Below are 13,765 nucleotides of genomic sequence, written 5' to 3'. Positions count from 1 at the left end.
CACAAGGTAGTGGAAGTGAAACCAATGGTGTGTAGACTCGACTCCAACCACTACAAAGATGCACCTAAGATGATTTACGCTACTTTGCTTTTTCAATGAAATTCTTAACTAAGAGAGTTGAGAGAATGCAAATTTTAGAGAAAACAACTTCCTTAGAAAAGACAATCAAAGAAACAATTCTCTTTTTCTTTTCAAGCACACAAACATGACCACTCTTTACTTGCACGAAAAACTCTTTTTCTTTCAAAACTTTCAAAGCTACTTGAAACAAAACTTTTCAAAGGAGATTTTTTTGTATTTTCTCTTTTTAATAAAGCATATAAACCTATCTTAACAAAAAACAATCTCAAAAGCTACAAAAACTATGAAAACTTGACTCACAAGCAAATCAAAAGAGAGATTACTCTAAGCAAACTTAACAAGGCAAAAGCTCACAAAGATGATTCTAGGTTGTTTTACTTGATCAAAATCAAATCAAGGACCAGCTAATGCAGAATCAAAAGACTAGTCAAAACAAAACTCAAATCTTTTTGTTCTTTTTGTAAAATGGAATTCAAGACTTAAATAACAAGCACTTCGAAATTGGCCCAAGAGACAACTCAATGGTAAGTTGCTCTCACAGGTAGACTTTATGACAGGTCTGACTTCTTAGAATGTTGACAAAACCAGAGAGATCTAAGGTTTGACAACTCCTACCGCCAAAGTCACTACAAGACCTACTCAAAATCAAACCCTAGGGCTTACACTTCGATGAAATCCACTAAAACACTCAATGCTATCGAAACAAGTTCAGGTGAAGATTCTTGGCAAGGGACTAATGAATCTGGGCAGAAAAAACTAAGAAAAAACAAAATCTAAGAGCAAAAAATGCAAAAAATGGAATTTTCTCAAATTTTGGCAGGGGACGCAAGCAACCCGTTAGCACAAGTGCAGGCCCGCTCTGTGCACACAGCAAAAGTGCGTCCAGGGACGCACTATGCAGCACTCAGAGGGTGCGTCCTACTGAAAAACTCAAGAAAAACCAAAATAAAACTAATCCTAAGCTAACCCACCCAGAGACAGAATCACTGAGCCAAAACCAGAAAAATAAACCAATTTTCTCAAAGCAAAGTTCACACAAAGGAAAAGACTTTTCTCATTAATGGAATCCCCAGCGGAGTCGCCAATTTGTCACACGGAATCAGTCAAGAGTGCGGACACAACCGACCTTCCTAGAAGTCTAAGACATTCTAATGACAAACAAAACAAACTGGAGCTATCCTTCTCTAAACATGCATTATAATATGAGAAATCAAGTGTTTCGTTCTTACCTTTGTCCAAACGTTGTTGTAGAAATCCAAGCTTTGTTGATCTGGATGAGCTCCTCCTTTTCTCCAAAACCTGCAATCACCAACAGTCAAACAATTAAATAGCACCTGATTATAACATAAAACAAAGCATATTCAACATATAGACCAAGGAGTACATGAAATAACCCATAAACAACAAGTTATTGAGAAGAATGGACCAATTTGCATTAAAGGTAATCAAAAGGAACCATTACAACCTGAGCCTTGGTGTTGTGCAAGCTCCTTCCAGGGTCCACAAGAGTCTTCCTCTACTTTGACAAAGCTCACCCACTTCCAAATAGAACAAGCAAAGATGGCAATCTCTCCTCACAAGCTTCTAAATGGGAGTCCTAATTCCTGCAACATTTACCCTTAGAAATGTATAGCTTTCAACCTCCCTCCTTCTAGCCCAATGCCTGTATTTATAATGTTCAAGAGGAAGTTAATCAGGTCCACCATCAATGGGATAGTCCCCTCTTTGGATGGGATCACTCCCTTATTGATGGGATAAGTTCCTCTTTGGTAGGAGTGCATGAACCATCTGGAGGCGCTCAATACACATCAAACAACCTTCTAGAATGCTCTAGAAATGACCACAAGTAAGTTTTTTAAGATAAAACTTGCGCATTTTAACCTTTTCAGAGGGACGCACCTGCCCCTTTAGATACAGAGCGTCCTTGGACGCGGACCTCATGAACAATAGGTGCGTACCCGCAGGCAAGGTTTGAGAGAACCTGCGTACCCAGAGATAAACACATTTATAAAGACTTTCTCTCTTTCTTGGAGTTTGACATGGATAGCAGAGGCATAAGACTTGCTTAAGAGGGTAGTATGACTGTTGATAGAGCCATACCAACTGTAAATAGCCATGGTGACATTTTTTAGTGTAACACTACTCTATGCATATAACGCATGCATGGTTGGTGCACAATGGATTATTATGTGCATGTGTGGTATTTTCTCTAGTAGGTGGAGGGGGTTCAACAAAATTTTTTGGGGCATGTAGAAGAGATTTTAACTCATATAACTCAACACATATATTGGTAGGGTTCCCGATTACTTCACACAAAGCACAGGGTGGAGGTACCCTGAAGGAGGAAGCGTTTGAAGCTTCCACCTTCTTGCCTTTTTTCTTATCCCTATTTCTGGCACCATCTTGTCCTGAGGAGGGGCTACATGAATGGTACCTGTCGAGGTAATACTTGAGTTTGTCGACATGGCCTAAGCGGCCAAGTACCAAACCGGTATCTCCAAAGCCATATTTGGAAATGTGAGTGATTCCATGACTTGGTGTGAGACAAAACCAGGTGGAGGGTATAAGAAGGGTGTTTGGGTGATAGCATATGGTAAGAATGTAGAATCAACAATTTCATTGTTGTTGGTATCTGGAATTGGTTCCTAATCTTGAGGGGTGTTTGATGAACTCATCACTCATACCAAGGCTCCTGTGGCTGTAGGAGTATCCTCCAACATAGGTGGGTCTCCAGGGTATGTCTCGAGGAGCATTGATGGTTTAAATTTTCCAGGTCTGAATTCAATATAGGTTGTGATCAACTCGAGAGAAGATTCGATGAAAGGTAGCACACCATCAAGGGAAGTTAATGTCTTCTTCTCATAGTATATGAGTTGTCAATTGTAAAGATTTTACGTCATGAGGGAACATCATTTCCATCAATATGGAAGATTCCACTTCTTTCATTTCATACAAGTAAATTCTTCCAAGAAGGATATTGTAATGCAACTGCGTGTCCAACACTTCTATGTCAATGAGCATCGTTTTACCGGTAAATTGTACTGGAACTCATTGGTATAGGCCTACGGTAACAAAAGGGCTCCCATCGTATATTATGGGAGTGTTGTCAAATGGTTTGAGTTCAGGAGATCCAAGTTTTTGCCAAACTATTCTGGATATAATACATGTGGATGCTCCCTCATTGACTATGCAATGGTGAATGGTGATATTCTGGACTGAGACTGGAATTTGAAAAGTGACGAATGATGGAAGACATGGGGTAGCTTTATCCAAGTCAAAGACCATTAAACAAGAATCAGTAGGGTCGATTTCTCCTAATGTGGAAAGTAAGGCTTTCCATTAGGTTGGGCATGTTTGCAAAACTTCCAATGCTGACATAGCTGAAGGAGATTAAGCTAAGTCATCGACTATGCTATAGTTGTGAGTGGTATTTTAGTTCTGTCAAGTTCACCGTAAAGTTCCTTTGACCATATTTGGGATGGTTTCTATGGTGTATAGAGGGATTTTCAAAGGTTCTATAGGTGTGGCAGTAGTCGAGGTGGAAGGGTTGTTTCCTGGTGGAGTTCCATACTCTCGGTTCCACGTTTGTAGGAGAACTTCTTCCCACTACTACTTATTTACCACTTCTTAATGGGGGAAAGGATTTTGGATTACTATAGTTTTTTTCTTTCCCCCCCTTGCCCCCCACTACCTTTCATCCTCTTCAACCCAGGGAGTTGTGGGCAATGATGGGTGTAATAACCATATTCCCTGCAAATGGCACAAGTATGATTAGTCTATAGAATCGAGTTCTTGTTCTTGTTAGCATAAAATTTCAAATAGCATAGAAATCTTACATAGTTTTGGATGTAGGAATATAGTGTGGGTTATATTATGGCAAGTGCAAAAGGCTAAGGAATCAAACTCAATAAATATAGAGCAAGAAGAAGACAAAGTACCAAAGGTAAGAAACTAGTGAATTAGATAAAACAAATTCACCTTCTTCTTCTTCTAATGTTCCTTTGAGAGTTGAAGTGAAGCTTTAAATACCCATGTTTGATGGACAACCTAACATTGAAGTATTAAATAGTTATTTGAAATAAATGGGATTTTATTCTGTCCTTTATCAAATCCAAGAAATGCAGTAGATTTTTGTTGCTTGGTTGACGATAATTGATGCAATGAGGAGAAGGTGCACAAGATTTCACTTCAAAATTTCCCTTTGTCATGACTAATGAAAAGTTGAAATTATGCATTTTTTTACAACATAGGAAAGTTCGAAAGGAAGCCATGTGATGCACCCGAAAATTTGTTATGAATATAATTTATATAAAATACAAATAAAATAAATGTAAATATAAATAATAAATAATCAAAGTAATGATTATTTAAATAGTTATTAGTTTAATGGAAAGACATGCGTTAAACACACAAATGGCGGAGACAAAATAGGAAAGATAAACATGAGATTGCATTTCTTATTTACAATGATACATATTTATAATACATAGGAGTGACCCTTGGTTTCATATTCCAAGTGGTCCCTTGGACTCCTTTTAGTTGTTCATCTTCCACACCAACCCTTAGAGGATTAGGTGTCCAACATTCCCACCCTTAATCCAAAGGGTTATGTATGAGTCCAAGAAGAGTGTTGTAATACAAAACGTGCAAAAATGCATGGCAGCACTAGGTTGAATGTGCTCTCTGAAATGTTGGTATAAGGGAGGTGGTTTAAGGATGACCACCAACACTGGAATGCTTAGTGCAATTCTTGGAACTCTTCCAAGTCTAGCATGAAGCTTAGGTCTTCTCCTAGAGGAAGTTCTCTTGATGTTTTAAAGAGGGAAACCTTCAACCATGAAAGGGAGGTCTCAACCTGTGATGGTTTAAGGATGACCAACAACTCTGGAATGCTTAATGCAATTCCTCAAACTCTTCCAAAACTAGAAAGAAGTTGAAGTCTTCTGCTAGAGGAAGTGTCCCCAATTCTTTGAAGAGGCATCACCAACTAAAGGCATGATCAGGGGCATCTTTGTCTCTGGCTACAACTCTAAATCTGGTATGGCAGGTTGTGGCTCAGGCTCACTTGATGTGGCTTTGAAGCTTGTAGATGACCATCATTTCCCCCTATCAAATACAAGGTGAGATGATGAAGAAAACTCAACTGCAAGATTGTTCAATACTCTAGAACAAGTTCATATATATGACTGAAATATCTTCTTGGCTGTTGATGCCCATTGCCAAGAAGCGGTCCATCCAAGATGAATCTTTGTTCTTGTAGGAGGCTTGTTTTTGAAGCATATGTTTGAAGAATGACTAGTTTTATGACAGCGCTTACATGGATGAATATCAAAACAGTGATCTTTCATATGGCCAACTTGGTCACAGTGTTGGAATTTCACAATCTGTTGATGTTGTTGTGGGAGACGGGTAGAATCTGGAACAGCTGAAGGTGAACTGTCATGAAGGAATCCAGCACTCTAAAACTGGATGGGATTTGAGTAATCTGGAATATGAAAGGACACATCCTTGTCATATCCAAGAGCAGTTATGTGCTTATTATGGACAAGCTCTTCCCAAGGTTTGATGACCGACATGGGAAGTGCAGACTGAATTTTTTCATCTACATGTACAACTGTTGCTTCATTGGGTACTAAATCTGAATGAACTTCAACAATATGGAAGTTTATCTCAATGTTCTGAATAGAATTATGCTTACCGTGTTGTAGCTCTTCTTGTTGTAGCTTCGTCTCAAGCTGCAAAAACTCAATATTCTCTTGTGCATTTTGGAGACAAATTTTAATATTGTAAAGAGAGGTTTTGTTGTTCTTAACCATCTCATCAACTACGGAATGTATTAAATTATTCAGTAGTTTCAATACATCGTCCTTTCAATCCATTTCAAACCAATATAATGATGTTATCTTCAACTACAAATTTTCTTATAAATTGATAAATAGCTACAACTATTAGATGAGTAGCAAGATACCAATATCACCAAATCATTGTAGCAGATAGCGCATATAAATTTCAACGCAGCAAATGACTTGCTACTGCAATTTACTTACTTCTCAAATTATTCAAACTACTCACACTATGAAAAGAGAGTCAATCTTTGACTTTCTTTGCAAATGAAATTTGTCGACAATTCTAGTAGAGCCTGGTTTGTGTCATCAAGATATCAAAGACAATTAATTCCAAGGAAGCTAGATCAAACCCTGCGAACTGATTTCTCATCGCAGAATTAAAGCTTCAAAAGAATCAAGTACCTTCACCCAGTGCTAGAATCAGGAATATTCTGAAACAATCAACGAAGTACCTTTAATGCAGTGATTTGTCAAGCCCCTTTTTGGAAGGTCAAAATTCAATAATTCTTCAAATTTAACATTTTTTTGCAAAGTAATGGAGTCATTGGTTTCAAATCCTCAACTAGCCATGGCCCCTGGATTTGCCCCTTGGCAAATGAAGCACAAGGGATACAATTTAGATGCAGAGCGCTTGAGAAAGAAAATGCAAGAGGTCATTGTTGGTAATTATAGAGCATTCATTAATGCAGTTGATGCATTGCAGTCAGTTAGTGAAGAAGTGAGTTCAATTGACAAACATTTGGAGTCATTGAGTTCTTTTGGACAAGAATGTGTAGTAGAAGAAGTTAGGGACACTTATGTGGAAGCAGAAGATGATAATCGTAGAGACCGTGCACTTAGTGGAAGTATATTACCTTGGGGAACATTTGCCTCCCCTCCAACAAGTCCCAAACTTGTTGTTTCTAGCTCTGGAACTTCTCCTGGTGTAGGCAGTGACAAATCTATAAATAAATCAAATGGTTTTGTATCGATTATCAAGCACCCTTCACTTTGGAATCGAAACTCTGTGAACAAAAAGAATCAATTTTCCGAGCTGACTGATTCTTCTAGAGAAGAAGAACTTGCAATTCAGAGGCTTGAGATGACTAAAAATGACTTATGCTAAGGAGGCCAAAGGAAATGCTATTCTACAAGCCAGTTTGGAGAGAAGGAAACAAGCTTTGCATGAATGCCGCTTAGCACTTGAGAAAGATGTAGCAAGAGTACAAGAAAAATTACAAGCTGAGAGAGATCTCATCATAGCATTGGAGATTGGACTCAGCATGTCTTCAGAACAGTTTTCTAGTGCTCGCAGTATGGATTCCAAGACACGTGTAGATCTAGAGGAAATAGCACTTGTTGAAGCAGGTGTAGCAAGATTGAAACAAAAGTTTTTTGAACTTCATGTGCAATTAAATCAACAATGCCAACACTATGGATCTCTAGCAGAGACAGGCGATTGGTATCATCATGTCAAAATTCTTCAAGCCGAGCAAAAGGTGCTACAACAGGATCTAGATTTGACACTTGCTATGTGGCAGCATGAAAAACAAAAGATTGATGAGGATGGTGTTATGGAGAGTGATTGGCCAAACCTACCAACACCTTGTTACATGATTCTCTTAACCTCGAGCTGGAAGGATTTCAAGCCTTAACAAAGTATCAATTCCGCCTGTTCAGCTTCCTGGCCTGCTTAAGGCTCCTGCTACTTTTTAGTCATTGAATATCCTAACATTCCATAGTAATAAGAACAAACTAGACATGCCTTATACTAGCGCAAACCCTAAACCTATTGTCATCCAACAACAGAAGTCCGGAGACAGCCTCTCCAGTTCTCCTTCCACATCTTCGAGTAACAATAATTTGCAAAAGAATGTTGTTGATGGAGGTGGAGAGTGTACTACTGAACAAGAGAAGCAATGATCAAGCAGGGCCTTCCAATGCGACTTCTACAGGCGTTCCGATGAAGGTGTGTAAAGAGAAGCTAGGTGAACGCATTAAGGCATTGCAGCATCTCGTCTTGCTATTTGGAAATACCGATATGACATCCGTTCTTCTTGAAGATATTGAGCTCACATTAAATTCCTACAATATCAGGTTCATGTATTGAGCTCACCTTACCTCAAAGGTATTCCCTCCAAACAAAAGGATAGGTGAGGAGATCAAGCGAAATACGACCTTCGGAGTAGATGATTATGCCTAGTTCTTATATTGTGTACTCTCCATGTAGTCAACAACAATGGGGCAGATTTCTGGACAAAGATTAAAACAGGTATCACTCTCACTCTCAATCCACATCAATGCACTTTAATTCCACAGACTTGACCTCAGTAGACAGGATGTTGTTCCTTCAACACATAAGATGTACAGACTCACTCCATTTTATGTACAGAGAATACATAATTGCTTCAACTTAGAGCTCTGACCATAAGCTTCACCATACAATTCAAATTCCAACCAATTCTCATGACATACAATGAATTTTAAGGCAGATCTTTTAATCATATTTTAGCACAAACAACCAATATATACCATCCATAGCCAACGCACAGACTATGGCATTCAATGCGCATATTAGGTCACAATCTTCAAAAAGGTGACAGGGAGACATTATGTCAGATTTGATCGGCTAGTCAGAAAAACATTCTTGAATTTACCAAATTCCTCCAACATATTTTTGGCAAAGGGGCGCCCAGGTTTTCAGGAAAATTTCAGAGCGTCAAAGTAGGTGCATAGTGAGGAGGAGCGTTTTTCATGCCAGGCTGAAAATGGCAACAAAATAATAGATGGAAAAGCTTAAATGCACACAAATGCCACAAAGTGAGTGGCTCACACAAGATTGAGCAGGTTAGGAAGGTGCTCTTATATCATGTTAAACACACACATGGCGGAGACAAAATAGGAAAGATAAACATGAGATTGCATTTCTTATTCACAATGATACATATTTATAATACATAGGAGTGACCCTTGGTTTCATATTCCAAGTGGTCCCTTGGACTCCTTTTGGTTGTTCAGCTTCCACACCAACCCTTAGAGGATTAGGTGTCCAACAACATGTCTAAAAGACATGACCAATCATGAAGGGGCACCTACCTAGGTATATAAGCGGGCCTTCATTGTAACACTAAAAAAAAATCCTTGTACATTCATCTTATTAATAAAAATATTATTTACAATACATTGTGTATTTTACATTTTAAAGTACAATAAGCTACATTTTTTTTGTTACAATGGTATTAGAGCCATTTGACCCTTTGGACGTTATCCACTGCACAATTTTCCCATCAAGCTTAGATCATGAAATCATGGAGACATATTTTGAGGAATTAAGCGAGTCTCGTAAATCTAAATTTGAGCTGTTAAGTAAAATTCAAGGATCATTAAAACAAATAAAAAAATCATTTACAGAATCTCTAAAGGCTTTTAAAACACTAGATTTATAACCTACAATGGAGGTTGACATTGACGTGAAAGGAACTAACAATAAATAATGTTCTAACTAGGAAAAAGGATGTTTCATAGAGAAGGAAATGTATTCTACAAATACTTGCAAAGAATAGGAGTTTGACCCAAGTGCTTTAGCAGAGACATATATGACAAGTGAGGATGAGATCAAAAAGGATAGTTGTGAGTCTTATCTTCCTTGCAAATCAATAGATTTTGTTGATGCTAACGAGGTTGAAGTAACACAAACATTTGCAAAGTTGAAAAATAATGCACCAGACAAAGAATTAAGTTCCTAATCAATTAGATCCCCTTATTCACAAAATTATATTTGGAAACTCTAAAATAATGATTGGATAAAGACTATCTCATCATACACAAAATTTTCTCTTTTTATATTGGTCCTTCGTGCCCTTCATGTGAATAATCAAAAAGTAAAGATGTTGTTGAAACCAAACAAGACCATTGTTACTAAGCCACACCAAATTTGGCCTAGCCTTAATGATTATCAGTGGATGAAAGTGGAAGTTGCTTTGAGAGACCTTATACTATATGATTATGCCAAGAAGGATAATGTCAATACATCAGCATTCACCCAATCAGAAATCTGTGATATTATACTTGGAGATGAGATAAATCCCCCTTCTCAACAAAGGTAATAGATTGGTGAAATTTAAAAGCAAGAAAACGAAGAAAGACAGCTCACTGTAGTTACCACGAGGACTAAAATATGCACAGTGATGAGATGATTTTCACCACAACTAGTCCATATGAGCAGGACGCTTTTGGTTCTAAAACGAATTGGCGTGTAACGGAAATATCTACCACAAAGATCTAGGTCTAATTCAATCATATCTATGTTAACTCTTATGACATCAAGTAGACTGGTTATACATACATTATGCCAAAGAAGAAAAGAATGAAGGCAGAGAGCGTTGAAGAAACAGAAACCCCGCTGGTTTTTGTATGGTGTTATTTCCTCAAACATTACGGTCAAGTGAAGGACCAAAAGACCAAGAATTCGCTGCCCAACTTTGATTTCGAGCCTAGTGTGGGAATCAAGTTGATTAAGTCGAGTAGGAACAACCGGACTGTGGTGGTAATGGCGGTTTACTTCGTGGACTTCAATGGTTCGTTACTGCGACGTGTAGCGAAGATGATGTCAGATGAAAATGAAGCTGGAAAGGGTGAGGAACCTCATTTTATTTTGGTAGCGACCATGGTCGATATCCTACCTGTGCAGATTTTCCCTACGCGCTTGGACAAGTGGGTTTGAACCAGAGATCGTGTTGGAGGTACCCCCAAGCTCATCAGGATGTTCTGGTGCGTGCGCACAAGGATTTGAGCCTCAAGAATTTGGTTACTCGAATCAAGGAACTGGTTGGTCCAAGAGGGAATGTGTGGGTAATTGGGGCTCAAAAATGGATTAAGAATCTCATACAGTAGTTGTGCGCTTAGGTCAATGATAGAAGGACATCGGTCAACGATAGAAAAACATGGCGATATATTAGGAACAAATATAAGAACTTTAACAAATTATAAAGTATTTTATAAAAAAATATGTAATGTAACTTTATTAATTTATAAAGTTATATTATAATAATTTTTTATAAAGTTACTTTCGATAATAATAATAATTAATATTTAAAATAATATTAATAAATACTTAAAATGATATATATAGATATATCAAAGGGGGAATGGATAAAGCTCAATAGTATCACTTACACATGTCGTGGGCAAGGTGAAGGTGAAGAAAGAGGGCAAAGCTTTTTGAAGAAGGGGTAATGTCATGAATATAATTTATATAAAATATAATGTAATATAAATAAATATAAATAATAAATAATCAAAGTAATGATTATTTAAATAGTTATTAGTTTAATGGAAAGGTATGTCTAAAAGACATGACCAGTCATGAAGGGGATGCCTTTTCATGGGATGCCTAGGTATATAAGAAGGCTTTCATTTTAACATTAAAAAAAATCCTTGTAAATTCATCTTATTAATAAAAATATTATTTACAATACATTGTGTATTTTACATTTTAAGGTACAACAAGCTACAACATTTTTGTTACAAAAATGTTGAGGTAAATATGCATTATATCATGAGGAAAGAAAAATTAAACATGATACAAGGCATGGAATGAAATCTCCTACATTATGTGAAAAGAGAGGTTATGACAAATTTTATAAACTAAGAATGAAGTTGGAGAAATACAATAAATTTCATATAAATAAAAATCTTAGCATAAAATTTCAAATAGCATAAAAATCTTATTTTCCTATAGCATTTGAAGTATTAAGAATCTATCAATCATGTGTTTTTCTGTGAAGGTATCTATTTCATACAAAATTTTGAAGAAGTATAGCACTTAGGATATTTTCGTTATATTTTTCTAGTTGTGAAGTTACTAAATGTAACCTATTGCTTATGAATGTGCAGTCATTGCCATTTTTTACATTTGCAAATCAAGCAGGGTTGGACATGTTGGAAACAACATTGGTTGCATTGCAATATATACCTTTGGACAAAATGGTCGCAAAGGTTTTTTCACACCTTTTTCTTTCTCAAAATCCCCATAGTAAACACAATTGAATAAATTAATTTAGGAGTACAAGCAAATTCTAAAGTTCTATACTCTTCACTAATTTGGTAAATCATGTTTCATGTAGGGTTATGCTTATCTACTTGTTGGGATGTGTCTCTCAAGTATGGGTAGGCCTGCTTCATATGATTGGGCAATAGCTTGGAAGGTTCTAAATGACGAAGACAATACCCATTGCATCATTTTCATATTTATGAATTGGTCCTTTATGTGACCATTTTGTTCATGCAGAAGAGTATATGAATACTCATTTTTGTGGAAATTGTTGATCAGTGGTTGTCAATGATGTCAACCTAAGTGGCACCAGGGGCTACCCCAATATTGCATGGGAATTTTGACTTGACTAGTTACTCTATTCTGAGTCAAGGATCTTCTAGATAGGTTCTACTCATCTAGATGTTTCCATTGATATATGGCACGCCAAGTAATTCTTCACGGTTCGGGAGATATTCATGTTTGAAGTTAGTAACCCCAATTAGTGGGCTAAAACCCTATGGGGTTGTGGCATGACACTCATAATTGGTTGTGGTAATTGAATAGTCAATAATTAGTAAAACAAAATTGCTCCTAAAATCCCTCCAATGTTCACTTGTTGAGGACCCTCTCAACTCAAGACATTCATATAAATAATGACCCACATATCCTCCTCTAGTTGGGATTTTGTGGCTTCAAATAGGTCATCGTGGAATTTTCGCTATAACTTTTTTTCTGTGAAGCTTCAGAAGCTGAAATTAAAACCCATTTTATCTGCAATCTTGATGAACCTCGTGACCAAATTTCAAATCTTGGTTCACTATATATTCGGATATATGAAATGAGGAAGTTAGGGTTTTTTCAAGCTCCCTAATTCCATGTCAAACAGGTGACATTGGGAAAATCGTCATAACTTCCTCTCTGAGAATTTGATTCCAATTCTGTAAATAGTCGCAGAAAGAGGACAAACTGCAGTTTTTTGAGTAGATTTTCAGGGCCGAAGGTTACAACAGTGACATGTGGCACTTTGTACAAGTTCTCTCTACTGAACCAGTATATAATAAGGTCATCGTGGGAGATTGGGCATAACTCTTTCCTGAAGAATCCAATATTCATCAGACCTATGGGTTTGGAAAGAGGACTTAGAGGGCTACCACGGGATGAAATTGCAGATCTTGGAGATCCGTAATTACATAGATATAATAGATTCAATATCGAGCTCCTAGAAGGCAAGAAAAAACATGCATTCAAGGATCACTAAGGTAAGGACCACACATCAACAGTCAAGGGTAAGTGTTGGGCCTCAGTTTTGATCTTATTTTGTTTTTAGAAACTTACCTAACCATCCATTTATCCTTCATTTTCACTCCATCCATTCCATTTTAATGAATATTTGATGTCTAATCAGGTATTTAGCTTTAATTTGTCAATTTCTAAAGTTTTTATAAAAGTTTGATTTTAAGTGCAATTTTGGCAATTTCAGAAATTCCCGTAATCACTTCATGGTTGATATGGATGCAGGCCACTTCAGCACGAATGGGATACATGAACGAAAAGCTTGGGAACTAGGACCAAGCCACCTATGCTTGGTTCCAACAGAACGAGCTTTATTATGCCTATTTGGAGCTAGTCAATCATGACTAGTCATCCAGAAATCCCATCTAAATAGGGCAGTTTTGAGATTCCATGATATTAGTCATATTTCTTGGGATGAGAGGAGTGGATTCGACTTGGATAGGTGGCTTAGAGTAGATAAGATTGTTAGATTAAATGTAGATCAGTTGGTTTCATGAAACTCCTTATTTAAGAGCCACACTTTGATGGCTCA

General features: G+C 37.2%; 1 pseudogene; it reads left to right on the top strand.

Moving 5' to 3' along the window:
- The first annotated feature begins 7,189 nt into the window (after positions 1–7,189).
- LOC149188995 (uncharacterized) lies at positions 7,190–8,231 on the top strand (annotated as a pseudogene).
- Positions 8,232–13,765: the final 5,534 nt, after the last annotated feature.

This window comes from Pinus tabuliformis, chromosome 3_1, assembly GCF_031772625.1.
Source record: "Pinus tabuliformis cultivar Carrire ecotype Pingquan chromosome 3_1, CPIR1, whole genome shotgun sequence".
Taxonomy (NCBI): domain Eukaryota; kingdom Viridiplantae; phylum Streptophyta; class Pinopsida; order Pinales; family Pinaceae; genus Pinus; species Pinus tabuliformis.
This window is presented reverse-complemented; position numbering and strand designations above follow the sequence as displayed.